This window comes from Lynx rufus, unplaced genomic scaffold, assembly GCF_022079265.1.
Source record: "Lynx rufus isolate CCGP_SWC_20201006 ecotype Redwood Valley unplaced genomic scaffold, mLynRuf1.p SCAF_14, whole genome shotgun sequence".
NCBI classification, from domain to species: Eukaryota; Metazoa; Chordata; class Mammalia; order Carnivora; family Felidae; genus Lynx; species Lynx rufus.
This window is the reverse complement of record NW_025814828.1, coordinates 49,198,662-49,213,700: the sequence shown is the minus strand read 5'-3', so window position 1 is coordinate 49,213,700 and position 15,039 is coordinate 49,198,662. Positions and strand designations below refer to the sequence as shown.

Sequence of the window (15,039 nt, the reverse complement as noted above, 5' to 3'; positions counted from 1 at the left end):
ACTAATCAAGAAAAAAAGAAAGTACTCAAATGAATAAAATCATAAATGAGAGAGGACAAATAACAACCAAAGCTATAGAAATATAATCATAAAAGAATATTATGAAAAACTAGCTGTCAACAAATTGGATGACCTAGAAGAAATGGATAAATTCTTAGGAAGATAAACTACCAAAACTGAAACAGGAACAAATAGAAAAATAGAACCAACCAAAAACGAGCAAAGCAATTGAGTTAGTAATAAAAAGAAAAGCCAAAAAACAAAAGTCTAGGACCAGATGGCTATGGGCAAATCCTACCAAACAGTTAAAGAAGAGTTAGTACTTATCCTTCATAAACTATTCCAAAAAAATTAAAAGGAAGGAAAACTTCTAAATTCATTCTATGAGGCCAGAATTACACTAATACTAAAAAGAGATAAAGACACCACTAAAAACAAAAGAACCACAGGCCAATATCCTGTGATGAACATAGGTGCAAAAATTATCAACAAAATACTAGCAAAATGAATTCAACAATACATTAAGAAAAAATCATTCACTATGATCAATTATGATTTATTCTTGGGTTGTAAGAGTGGTTCAATATGTGGAAATCAATGTGATACATCACATCAGTAAGAGAAAGGATAAAGGCATATGATCATTCCAATAGATGCAGAAAAAGCATTTCACAAAGTAAAACATCCATTCATGATAAAAACCCTCAACAAAGTAGTTCTAGAGGGAACATTCCTCAACATATTAAAGACCATCTATGAAAACCCCACAGCTAACATTACACTTAATGAAAAAAAAAAAAAACTGAGAGTTTTCCCCTAAGGTCAGGACAAGAGAAGAATGTCCACTTTCACCACTTCTTTTCAACATAGTACTGGAAGTCCTAGACACAACAATTAGACAACAAAAAGAAATAAAAGGAATCCAAATCAATAAGGAAGAAGTAACATTTTCACTATTTGCAGATGACATGATACTATATATAGAAAACCCAAAAGACCACCAAAAAACTACTGAACTGATAAATAAATTCAGTAAGGGACATAAAATCAATGTACAGAATTCTTTTGCATTTCTATAAACCTATAATGAAGAAACTGAAAGAGAAATTAAGAAACCAGTCCCATTTACAATTGCACCCAAAATAATAAGATACCTAGGAATAAACCTAATCAAAGAAGTGAAAGACCTGGACTCTGAAAACTACAAAATACTGATCAAAGGAATTGAATGCAACACAAAGAAATGGAAAGACATTCCATGCACATAGATTGTAAGAAAAATATTGTTAAAATGTATACTACCCAAAGCAATCTACACATGTAATGTAATCCCTATCAAAGTACCAATAGGGGCACCTAGGTGGCTCAGTTGATTAAGCATCCAGTTCTGGATTTCGGCTCGGGTCATGATCTCACAGTTCATGAGTTAGAGCCCCACATCAGGCTCCATGCTGTCAGTGTGGAGCCTGCTTGGGATTCTCTCTCTCCCTTTCTCTGCCCCTCCCCAGCTCTCTCTCTCTCTCTCTCTCTCTCTCTGTCTCTCTCTCAAGTGAACAATGAAAAAAATTACCAACAGCATTTTTCACAGAACTAGAATGAGCTATCCTAAAATTTCTGTGGAACCACAAAAGACCCTGAATAGCCAAAGCAATCTTGCAAAAGAAAAGGAAAGCTGGTGGAATCACAAATTTGGACTTCAAGTTATATTACAAAACTGTAGTAATCAAGACAGCATGGTACAGGCTCAAAAACAGACACATAGATCAATGGAACAGAATAGAAAACCAAGAAATGGACCCATAACTATATGGTCAACTAATCGTTGAGGAAACAGGAAAGAATATCCAATGGAAAAAAGTTTCTTTAAAGAATCGTGCTGGGAAAACCGGGCAGTAACTTGCAAAAGAATGACACTGGACCACTTTCTTACATCATTCACAAAAATAAATTCAAAATGGATGGAAGACCAAAATGCCAGGAGATCATAAAAGTCCTTGAAGGGAGCACAGGAAGTAATGTCAATGACATAGACCATAGCAACATTTTCCTAGACATGTCTCCTGAGGCAAGGGAAACAAAAGCAAAAATAAACAACTGAGACTACATCAAAATAAAAAGCTTTGCATAACAAAGAAAGAAATCAATAAAATTTAATGACAACCTACTGAATAGGAGAAGATATTTACAAATGACATATCACATAAAGGGTTAGTATCCAAAATAAAGAACTTATACAACTCAACACTCAAAAAACAAATAATCCAATTTAAAAATAGGAAGAAGACATGAACAGCCATATCTCCAAAGAAGACTTATAGATGACCTACAAACACATTGAAAGATGCTCAACATCACTCATCATCAAGGAAATACGAATCAAAACTACAACGAGACATCACCTCACACCAGTCAGAATGGCTAAAATCAACAACACAAGAAACAGCAGGTGCTGGATAGGATGTGGAATAAAAGGAATCCTCTTCCACTGTTTGTGGGAATGCAAACTAGTGTGCCTATGGTGGAAAACAGTATGGAGTTTCCTCAAAAAGTTAAAAATGGAATGACCCTATGGTCTTGGAATTGCACTACTGGGTTTTTACCAAAATATACAAAAACACTAATTCAAAGTGATACATGCACCCCTATGTTTATTGCAGCATATTTACAATAGCCAAAATATGGAAGGAGCCCAAGTGTCCATCAATAGTTGAACAGATAAATATGTGGTATATATACACAATGGGATATTATTAAGCCATAAACAAGACTGAATCTTGCCATTTTTAATGAGAGTATAATCTCAGCAAACTTAAGTCAGTCAGAGAAAAAATACCATATCATCCCACTCATATGAGGAATTTTAGAAACAAAACAAATGAACATATGAGGGAAAAATGACAAACCAGGAAACATACTCCTAACTATGCAGAAGAAACTGAGGGCTACTGGAGGGGAAAAGGGCAGGGGGATGGGTTAAATAGGGAATAGGTATTAAGGAGGGCATTTGTTCTCATGAGCACTGGGAGTTAAATGGAAGTGATGAATCTTAAATTCTGCACCTGATAATACTATTACATTGTATGTTAACTAAGTGGAATTTAAATAAAAATTTGGATAAATAATAAATAAAATAAAATAAAATAAAATAAAGTAAAATAAAATAAAGTAAAATAAAATAAAGTAAAATAAAATGAAATATGATCCAAGAAAAAAAGACTGAGACAAACCAAGAGAGAGACTCTTAACTATAGAGAACAAACATGGGTACCAAAGGGGAAGTGGGTTGGGGATTGAAATACATGATTGGGATTAAAAAGTACACTTACCACAATGAAATGATGTAAAATAAAAAACTAATTTTTTAATTTTTAAGTGTTTTTATTTATTTATTTATTTATTTATTTATTTTTTATTTATTTTATTTTTTTATATATATGAAATTTATTGACAAATTGGTTTCCATACAACACCCAGTGCTCATCCCAAAAGGTGCCCTCCTCAATACCCATCACCCACCCTCCCCTCCCTCCCACCCCCCATCAACCCTCAGTTTGTTCTCAGTTTTTAACAGTCTCTTATGCTTTGGCTCTCTCACACTCTAACCTCTTTTTTTTTTTTTCTTTTTCCTTCCCCTCCCCCATGGGTTCCTGTTAAGTTTCTCAGGATCCACATAAGAGTGAAACCATATGGTATCTGTCTTTCTCTGTATGGCTTATTTCACTTATATTACACTCTCCAGTTCCATCCATGTTGCTACAAAAGGCCATATTTCATTTTTTCTCATTGCCACGTAGTATTCCATTGTGTACATAAACCACAATTTCTTTATCCATTCATCAGTTGATGGACATTTAGGCTCTTTCCATAATTTGGCTATTGTTGAGAGTGCTTCTATGAACATTGGGGTACAAGTACCCCTATGCATCAGTACTCCTGTATCCCTTGGGTAAATTCCTAGCAGTGCTATTGCTGGGTCATAGGGTAGGTCTATTTTTAATTTTCTGAGGAACCTCCACACTGCTTTCCAGAGTGGCTGCACCAATTTGCATTCCCACCAACAGTGCAAGAGGGTTCCCTTTTCTCCACATCCTCTCCAGCATCTATAGTCTCCTGATTTGTTCATTTTGGCCTCTCTGACTGGCGTGAGGTGATACCTGAGTGTGGTTTTGATTTGTATTTCCCTGATAAGGAGCGACGCTGAACATCTTTTCATGTGCCTGTTGGCCATCTGGATGTCTTCTTTAGAGAAGTGTCTATTCATGTTTTCTGCCCATTTCTTCACTGGGTTATTTGTTTTTCGGGTGTGGAGTTTGGTGAGCTCTTTATAGATTTTGGATACTAGCCCTTTGTCCGATATGTCATTTGCAAATATCTTTTCCCATTCCGTTGGTTGCCTTTTAGTTTTGTTGGTTGTTTCCTTTGCTGTGCAGAAGCTTTTTATCTTCATAAGGTCCCAGTAATTCACTTTTGCTTTTAATTCCCTTGCCTTTGGGGATGGGTCGAGTAAGAGATTGCTACGGCTGAGGTCAGAGAGGTCTTTTCCTGCTTTCTCCTCTAAGGTTTTGATGGTTTCCTGTCTCACATTTAGGTCCTTTATCCATTTTGAGTTTATTTTTGTAAATGGTGTGAGAAAGTGGTCTAGTTTCAACCTTCTGCATGTTGCAGTCCAGTTCCCCCAGCACCATTTGTTAAAGAGGCTGTCTTTTTTCCATTGGATGTTCTTTCCTGCTTTGTCAAAGATGAGTTGGCCATACGTTTGTGGATCTAGTTCTGGGGTTTCTATTCTATTCCATTGGTCTATGTGTCTGTTTTTGTGCCAATACCATGCTGTCTTGATGATGACAGCTTTGTAGTAGAGGCTAAAGTCTGGGATTGTGGTGCCTCCTGCTTTGGTCTTCTTCTTCAAAATTCCTTTGGCTATTCGGGGCCTTTTGTGGTTCCATATGAATTTTAGGATGGCTTGTTCTAGTTTTGAGAAGAATGCTGGTGCAATTTTGATTGGGATTGCATTGAATGTGTAGATAGCTTTGGGTAGTATTGACATTTTGACAATATTTATTTTTCCAATCCATGAGCAAGGAATGTCTTTCCATTTCTTTAAATCTTCTTCAATTACCTTCATAAGCTTTCTATACTTTTCAGCATACAGATCCTTTACATCTTTGGTTAGATTTATTCCTAGGTATTTTATGCTTCTTGGTGCAATTGTGAATGGGATCAGTTTCTTTATTTGTCTTTCTGTTGCTTCACTGTTAGTGTATAAGAATGCAACTGGTTTCTGTACATTGATTTTGTATCCTGCAACTTTGCTGAATTCATGTATCAGTTCTAGCAGACATTTGGTGGAGTCTATCGGATTTTCCAGGTATAATATCATGTCATCTGCAAAAAGCGAAAGCTTGACTTCATCTTTGCCAATTTTGATGCCTTTGATTTCCTTTTGTTGTCTGATTGCTGATGCTAGAACTTCCAGCACTATGTTAAACAACAGCGGTGACAGTGGACATCCCTGTCATGTTCCTGATCTCAGGGAGAGCTCTTAGTTTTTCCCCATTGAGGATGATATTAGTTGTGGGCTTTTCATAAATGGCTTTTATGATCTTTAAGTATGTTCTTTCTATCCCATCTTTCTCGAGGGTTTTTATTAAGAAAGTTGCTGAATTTTGTCAAATGCCTTTTCTGCATCGATTGACAGGAACGTATGGTTCTTATCTTTACTTTTATTAATGTGATGTATCACGTTGATTGATTTGCGAATGTGGAACCAGCCCTGCAGCCCACGAATGAATCCTACTTGATCATGGTGAATAACTTTTTTTATATGCTGTTGAATTCGATTTGCTAGTATCTTATTGAGAATTTTTGCATCCATATTCATCAGGGATATTGGCCTGTAGTTCTCTTTTTTTACTGAGTCTCTGTCTGGTTTAGTAATCAAAGTAATACTGGCTTCCTGGAATGAGTCTGGAGGTTTTCCTTCCCTTTCTATTTTTTGGAATAGCTTGAGAAGGATAGGTATTATCTCTGCTTTATACGTCTGGTAGAACTCCCCTGGGAAGCCATCTGGTCCTGGACTCTTATTTGTTGGGAGATTTTTGATGACTGATTCAATTTCTTCGCTGGTTATGGGTCTGTTCAAGCTTTCTATTTCCTCTTGATTGAGTTTAGGAAGTGTGTGGGTGTTTAGGAATTTGTCCATTTCTTCCAGGTTGTCCAGTTTGTTGGCATATAATCTTTCATACTATTCCCTGATAATTGCTTGTATCTCTGAGGGATTGGTTGTAATAATTCCATTTTCATTCATGATTTTATCTATTTGAGTCATCTCCCTTTTCTTTTTGAGAAGCCTGGCTAGAGGTTTATCAATTTTGTTTATTTTTTCAAAAAACCAACTCTTGGTTTCGTTGATCTGCTCTACAGTTTTTTTAGGTTCTATATTGTTTATTTCTGCTCTGGTATTTATTATTTCTCTTCTTCTGCTGGGTTTAGGCTGCCTTTGCTGTTCTGCTTCTATTTCCTTTAGGTGTGCTGTTAGATTTTGTATTTGGGATTTTTCTTGTTTCTTGAGATAGGCCTGGATTGCAATGTATTTTCCTCTCAGGACTGCCTTCGCTGCTTCCCAAATATTTGGATTGCTGTATTTTCATTTTCGTTTGTTTCCATATATTTTTTAATTTCTTCTCTAATTGCCTGGTTGACCCACTCATTCTTTAGTAGGGTGTTCTTTAACCTCCATGCCTTTGGAGGTTTTCCAGACTTTTTCCTGTGGTTGATTTCAAGCTTCATAGCATTGTGGTCTGAAAGTATGCATGTTATAATTTCAATTCTTGTAAACTTATGAAGGGCTGTTTTGTGACCCAGTATATGATCTATCTTGGAGAATGTTCCATGTGCACTCGAGAAGAAAGTATATTCTGTTGCTTTGGGATGCAGAGTTCTAAATATATCTGTCAAGTCCATCTGATCCAATGTCTCATTCAGGGCCCTTGTTTCTTTATTGACCATGTGTCTAGATGATGTATCCATTTCTGTTAGTGGAGTGTTAAAGTCCCCTGCAATTACCACATTCTTATCAATAACATTGCTTATGTTTGTGGGATATTGTCTTATGTATCTGGGGTCTCCCGTGTTTGGCACATAGACATTTATAATTGTTAGCTCTTCCTGATGGATAGACCCTGTGATTATTGTATAATGCCCTTCTTTATCTCTTGTTCCAGCCTTTAATTTAAAGTCTAGTTTGTCTGATATAAGTATGGCTACTCCAGCTTTCTTATGACTTCCTGTGGCATGATAAATTGTTCTCCATCCTCTCACTCTCAATCTGAAGGTGTCCTCAGGTCTAAAATGAGTCTCTTGTAGACAGCAAATAGATGGGTCTTGTTTTTTTATCCACTCTGATACCCTATGTCTTTTGGTTGGTGCATTTAGTCCATTTACATTCAGTGTTATTATCGAAAGATATGGATTTAGAGTCGTTGTGATGTCCGTAGGCTTCATGCTTGTAGCAATGTCTCTGGTACTTTGTCTCACAAGATCCCCCTTAGGATCTCTTGTAGGGCTGGTTTAGTGGTGACGAATTCCTTCCGTTTTTGTTTGTTGGGGAAGACCTTTATCTCTCCTTCTATTCTAAATGAGAGACTTGCTGGATAAAGGATTCTCGGCTGCATGTTTTTTCTGTTCATCACATGGAAGATCTCCTGCTATTCCTTCTGGCCTGCCAAGTTTCAGAAGAGATCAGTCACGAGTCTTCTAGGTCTCCCTTTGTATGTTAGAGCACGTTTATCACTAGCTGCTTTCAGAATTTTCTCTTTATGCTTGTATTTTGCCACTTTCACTGATATGTCATGCAGAAGATTGATTCAAGTTCCATCTGAAGGGAGATCTCTGTGCCTCTTGGATTTCAATGCCATTTTCCTTCCCCAGATCCGGGAAGTTCTCAGCTATTATTTCTTCAAGTACCCCTTCAGCCCCTTTCCCTCTCTCTTCCTCCTCTGGAATACCAATTATGCATAGATTATTTCTCTTTAGTGCATCACTTAGTTCTCTCATTTTCCCCTCATACTCCTGGATTTTTTTATCTCTCTTTTTCTCAGCTTCTTTTTTCATAATTTTATCTTCTAGTTCACCTATTCTCTCCTCTGCCTCTTCAATCCGAGCTGTGGTTGTCTCCGTTTTATTTTGCAGATCATTAATAGCATTTTTTAGCTCCTCCTGGCTGTTCCTTAGTCCCTTGATCTGTGTAGCAATAGATTCTCTGCTGTCCTTTATACTGTTTCCAAGCCCAGTGATTAATTTTCTATTATTCTAAATTCCCTTTCTGTTATATTGTTTAAATCTTTTTTGATCATTTCGTTAGCTGTCGTTATTTCCTGGACATTTTTTCGAGTGGAGTTCTTCTGTTTTGTCATTTTGGATAGTCCTTGGAGTGGTGCGGGACTGTGGGGCACTTCCCCTGTGCTGTCTTGAATAACTTGCATTGGTGGACGGGGCCGCAGTCAGACCTGATATCTGCCCCCAGCCCCCTGCTGGGGCCACAGTCAGACTGGTGTGTGCCTTCTCTTTCCTTCTCCTAGAGGCAGGATTCACTGTGGGGTGGCATGGCCCGTCTGGGCTACTTGCACACTGCCAGGCTTGTGGTGCTGGGGATCTGGTGTATTAGCTGGGGTGGATCAGCAAGATGCACAGGGGCGGGAGGGGCAGGCTCAGCTTGCTTTTCTTTTGGAGATCCGCTTTGGGAGGGGCCCTGCAGCACCGGGAGGGAGTCAGACCCGCTGGAGGGATGGATCTGCAGAAGCACAGCATTAGGTGTTTGCGGGGTGCTAGCAAGTTCCCAGGCAGGAACTGGTTCCCTTTGGGATTTTGGATAGTGGATGGGAGAGGGAGATGGCGCTGGTGAGTGCCTTCGTTCCCTGCCAAGCTGAGCTCTGTCATCCGGGGCTCAACAACTCTCCCTCCAGTTGTCTTCCATCCCTCCCTCCGAGCAGAGCTGTTAGCTTATAACTTTCCAGATGTTAAGTCCCGCTTGCTGTCAGAACACACTCCATCCGGCCCATCCACTTTTGCAAGCCAGACTCAGGGGCTTTGCTTTGCAGGTGGGCCGCCCCTCCACCCCGGCTCCCTCCCGCCAGTCACACCACCTTGCCACCCTTCCTACCCTCTTCCATGGACCTCTCGTCTGCGCTTGGCTCCAGAGACTCTGTTCTGCTAGTCTTCTGGTGGTTTTCTGGGTTATTTAGGCAGGTGTAGGTGGAATCTAAGTGATCAGCAGGACGCGGTCAACCCAGAGTCCTCCTATGCCACCATCTTCCCCAGGTCAGTCAAACATGGCCATTTTTAAAGAACACGTTAAATTTTGGAAGCACTCTTTCATTAGAAAAAGAGATGTCAGTACCAGATAAAGGATTAGTATCCAAAATATATAAAGAATTAATCAAACTCAACACTCAAAGTACAAATAATCCAGTGAAGAAATGGACAGAAGACATGAATAGACACTGTTCCAAAGAAGACATCCAGATGATGATGAAAAGATGCTCAATATCACTCATCATCAGAAAAGTACAAATCAAAACTACGATGAGATACCACCTCACACCTGTCAGAATGTTAAAAACTGAGAACAAACTGAGGGTTGATGGGGGGTGGGAGGGAGGGGAGGGTGGGTGATGGGTATTGAGGAGGGCACCTTTTGGGATGAGCACTGGGTGTTGTATGGAAACCAATTTGTCAATCAATTTCATATATATATAAAAAAAAACCACACATAAGATATTCGTCTTTAAAAATTTTTTTTTAACGTTTTATTTATTTTTGAGACAGAGAGAGACAGAGCATGAACGGGGGAGGGGCAGAGAGAGAGGGAGACACAGAATCAGAAGCAGGCTCCAGGCTCTGGGCCATCAGCCCAGAGCCCGACGCGGGGCTCGAACCCACGGACCGTGAGATCGTGACCTGAGCTGAAGTCGGACGCTTAACCGACTGAGCCACCCAGGCGCCCCAAGATATTCGTCTTTAAAGAAACTTACTTCATCCATTAAAATTTTTTCTGATAAAAAAAAAAAAGAATGGCTAAAATGAACAACTCAGGCAACAACAGATTTTGGTGAAGATGAGGAGAATGGGGAACACTTTTGCTCTGTTAGTGTGAATGTAAACTGGTGCAGCCACTTTGGAAAACAGTATGGAGGCTCCTCAAAAAAATTAAAAATAAAACTACCCTACCTCCCAGCAATTGCACCACTAGGTATTTACCCAAAGGATACAAAAATGCTGATTTGAAGGGAACATGCACCCCAATATTTACAGAAGTACTATTGACATTAGACCAAATTATGGAAAGAGCCCAAGTTGTTGACAAGAGCCAAATATATATATATATATATATATATATATATACACACACACACACATATATATACACACACATACACACACACACTGAAATCTTGTCATTTGCAGCAACGTGGATGGAACGAGAGGGTTATGCTTATGCTCAGCAAATTAAATCAGTCAGAGAAAGAGATAAATGATTTCACTCGTGTGGAATTTAAGAAACACAACAGATGAACGTAGGGGAAGGGAAAGAAAAATAAGATAAAAACAGAGGGTGACAAACCATAAGAGACTCTTAAATACAGAGAACAAACTGACAGGTGCTATTGGCGGGTGATGGGCTAAATGGGTGATGGGCATTAAGGAAGGCACTTTTCTGAATGAGCAATGGGTGTCATGTGTAAATGATGAATCACTAAATTCTGCTCCTGAAACCAATACTACACACTATGTTAACTAAATTTAATTTAAATAAAAAATAAAAATAAATAAATTTAAAAAATAACATTGTGCAAAACATAAACAAATAAATAGAATTAAAAATAAAAAGACTAGATTTTCAAGTTAATTAAATTCTTCCAAATACCAGTCATCAACTCTTGAAAGTGTAACTGCTTAGATTTTTGTAACTATATACAAAGCATTGTAGCATTCCTACATTCAATCTATCATCAAGTCTTAACAATTCTCTTCTCATAATGTCTCTCATATCTGTCATTTTGTTTTCATTTTTATAGCCACTCATTTATAGGAGTATAGGTTCTAGGTCATCTCCTTGTGTTTAATTCATCTTACCTTCAGTTAGGAAAATGGTTTGTCATAAATAACATTTTCTTGCTAATAATAGCTAATTCCACATGTAACATCTCAGTTAATCCTCACAACACTATGATGTAATTAGTGTTATTATTCTTATTTTATATAAGATTAAACTGAAGTGCAGAGATTATATAATTTGCTCAAGATCACACACTTAGGCAGAGCCAGGCTGTCTGATTCCAACTTCCATGCTTTCAGTCATTCTACTATATGAAAGATCCCAAGAACTAAGGGCATCTCCTTCCATTTTACTGAATCCAATATTTAATGTCATGAATCCTTAAACAAAAAGATCTGGAAGGAACCTTTGAATCTATCTAGTCCAGAGATTGCAGACTAGTGGCTTATGAAAATATTTTATTTGGTCTCTGTGTTGTTTTAGTGTAAATTCCTTGTCAACAATTAAAATGGAAATATTTCACATAAAAATTGGAATTATTTAATTCTCTACAAAAATTCAAATATTGAATATACATTACCACTTAGTCACAAACATCTGAAGCTCAGTTATTTCTGTCTGCTTAAACAAGGCATATGAGCTTTAGTTAGACATGTCTCCACTTCTCCTTCACTCATTTAGCTATTTGGTCTTTGTGGAAATTTGCACTTATGATCTATGGTTTGCTTCAACACCAGGAACTTAGGGACACTGACTTACCCAAAACCACATAGAGAATTCGTACCAAAATCAAGACTAGAATCTAGGTCTATTTGACTCCCAATTAAGGCTCTTTCTGCTATGTGATGTGTTTCCTTTTATGTGTCTTTAAATAAGTTTTATCTTTTGCTATCAATATTCTCTCAACATTTCTTTTGGCCTGCTCATTATTTCTTTCAAAACTGGTTTCAAAATTTACCCTATATATAATTTTTCAGACTAATTCCATCTGACTCTGGTCACAAATGTATTCAGCATCCCCTTTGCATTAATTACTTTACACTTGTTGATATGCTTGTTTGTATAGCATTCATACATTTCCTCAGTATATATTTTATTTCCTCACCTAGACTAAATTTCTTATGACTAAGGATATCAATTTGTGCAAAATTTGTGAAGTTGGTGAAACTCATGTTAGATCATTCCAGCTTCTTTCTCTGCCCTTTAGACTATCCAGTGCCTACTCCTGTGTACTCTTCCTATTCTTATCAAAGCTTTTTTAGAAGACCTCTGTTATCAATCATTTGACAAGGGTCCGTGTACAGGTGTCCTGCAAGCTGAATTTGGCCAGCAGTCATATTATGTTGGTATACAAACATATTTTCTTAGTTTAAATCTTTTTATATGAGACGTTTGCTTTCTAATTCATCACAGGCCTCTTTATTACTTTTTTTTGGGTGGGGGAGATATTTAATGAAGAAAATGTGGATTTTTTCTAGCTTTATTGAGAAATAATTAACATATGTCAATGTATATAAGAAAGATATTCTTTTTTATATTTAAATTCAAGTTAGTTAACATACAGTGTTGTCTTGGCTTCAGAAGTAAACCCAGTAATTCATCTCTTACATATGACACAGAGTGCTCATCCTAAAAAGTACCCTTTTTGATGCCTATCACTCACCCACCTCCTCTACAGAAACCCTCAGTTTGTTCTCTGTATTTAAGAGTCTCATGGTTTTCTTCCCTCTCTGTTATCTTATTTTTCCTTCCCTTCCCCTATATTCATCTGTTCTGTTTCTCAAATTCCACATATGAGTGAAATTGTATATCTGCCTTTCTCTGACTTATTTCACTTAGCATGATACCCTCTAGTTTCATCCATGTGGTTGCAAACAGCAAGATTTCATTTTTCTTCATTGCTGAGTGTACACACACACACACACACACACACCACATCTTCTTTATCCATTCATCATTTAGGATCATAAACTTGGCCTGATTTACACACTTGTGTTTTCTGTCTAGTCACTGTAGATGTTTGAGTTTGTGTTCCCTGTATCATATCTTCCATTGGGCTTCTGCATTATTTTCAAGACTCATTACCACTTTTCCCTAGATTTGATAACTGAAAACTTATCTTGTTCCCTGTTCTTGAGTCTAGGAAATCTTAGTAATCTTCCCAAATCAAGGTCTGCCTTGTTATGAGGTGACCCATTTCCTGATACTAAAGTAAGTCTGCTTGACTGTGTTCTGAATGGTATCTGCTTCTTGATTCAATGGACATGTACTCTGACCTACTTTGGAGAACATGATGTTCCTCCACCATAGACTCTCTCCTGTTAACTATTTGTGTAAATAACCACAAGTTGCCTTGACAATCAAATATGGTGCCTGTCTGCCAAATCGGCCTTCCTTCCAATGTTTAAGTTTGATCTCAAGTATCTATCTCTGCCTAATAATAATATCTAGATAATAATATCTGCCTAATAAGATCAAATCCCAGATCCTTTTCCTGTCCAATTAATATGATGACACTTGCAATTAATTAGGCCACAGTTCAAGAATGTCTATTGATATAACACTGTGAGTTTAAGTTAATTCCTTTTTCTAGGAACATTTGTATTCTTGAATCTTAGAAATTAACCAATATGGGGCAAGGGAGGTTTAGAGGAGATGAAGGGGTAAAAAAACATGAGAAGAAATTTCCCAGAGTATTTCAAAAATTAATCAGTATCCAAGATTGTGAAGCTGTTTAACATCTTGGTGAGGATGTCTTTTTGTAAGTGTTAAGCATGAATGAAGCCTCATTAAATATTGTTTTTTTTCCTCTGGGAAACTATTCATAATGCAATATAAATCATACAATTAAACAAAACAGAAACATAAAAGAAAGTTATTCAAAACTAAGTTCTTAGTGAAAAAGACTCAAGCTAGTTATATTTTTAAAGCAAAGAAACTAGGACTTATAAAAACTCTTACAATTTTAGCCATGAAATCATTGTTCAGAAAAAGAAGTGGTGGGCTAATCAAAGTAAAACACCTGTAAAAATTAATCTGGACCTCTTCTGATTGATTAAATTCTCAAATTTTTCTCTCTAGTTTTATCACCAAGGGTCTATAGTGTTTTTGTTAATTAAAGTAAAACTGGATTGCTTTTTAATTCTTTTAAATATTAAATACAATAAACTGCTATTGTTTTAATTTTTTAGATTAAAAAAAAAACATGGAAGGTAAATTACTAGCCCAAGGTCTCCAAGAGTTCAGCACTCAGAATAACAAAGTTCTATTTCTCACAGTTACATGAATAGGCCCAAGACATCAAGGCAATGATCTAAAACAAATACACATAATATATTTATTAAATGTCCTATTGAAAATTATGCACAAGCATACATATTGTAATCTATATTTGTATTGTTGTAAATTAAAAATATGGACACAATTTCCAGGAAAATAATAGCTATAAAATTAAGATAATTATATGCTCATTTTAGCTGCACATATACTAAAGACACAATTTCCAGGAAAATAATAGCTATACAATTAAGATAATTATATGCTAATTTTAGCTGCACATATACTAAAATTGGAATTATACAGAGTAGATAAGCATGGCCTCTGGGCAAAGATAGCATGGACATTTCTGAAGCATTCCACAGTTCTCTTAAAAAATATAATTACACTAAAACTTAGAATTGTTACATATAGAATAGTCTAGATACAATTAAAATTTGCTACAAAATCAGCATATCAATTGAAATAATACTTTTAAACACATAAAGGAATATGCCTTAGAATAAGAGAGACAAAAGATGAAAGAAATATAAGAATTACATGCTGAGGGATACATAATGGGAAAGTTTTGTAAAGTTTTTCTTTAGTTTTTATTTAAATTCCATGTAGTTGACATACAACGTAATAGGAGTTTCAGGTGTACAAATTAGTGATTCAATACTTACATACAACAACTTGTGCTCATCACAGCAATTGCACTCCTTACTCCT

At 36.8% G+C, this 15,039-nt stretch overlaps 1 non-coding gene across 1 annotated transcript; it reads left to right on the top strand.

Annotated features, from left to right (window-relative positions):
* The first annotated feature begins 14,591 nt into the window (after positions 1–14,591).
* LOC124509708 (U6 spliceosomal RNA) lies at positions 14,592–14,698 on the top strand. Its single transcript, XR_006961488.1, has one exon. It is a non-coding gene; the product is annotated as a U6 spliceosomal RNA (small nuclear RNA).
* The last annotated feature ends 341 nt before the right edge of the window (positions 14,699–15,039 follow it).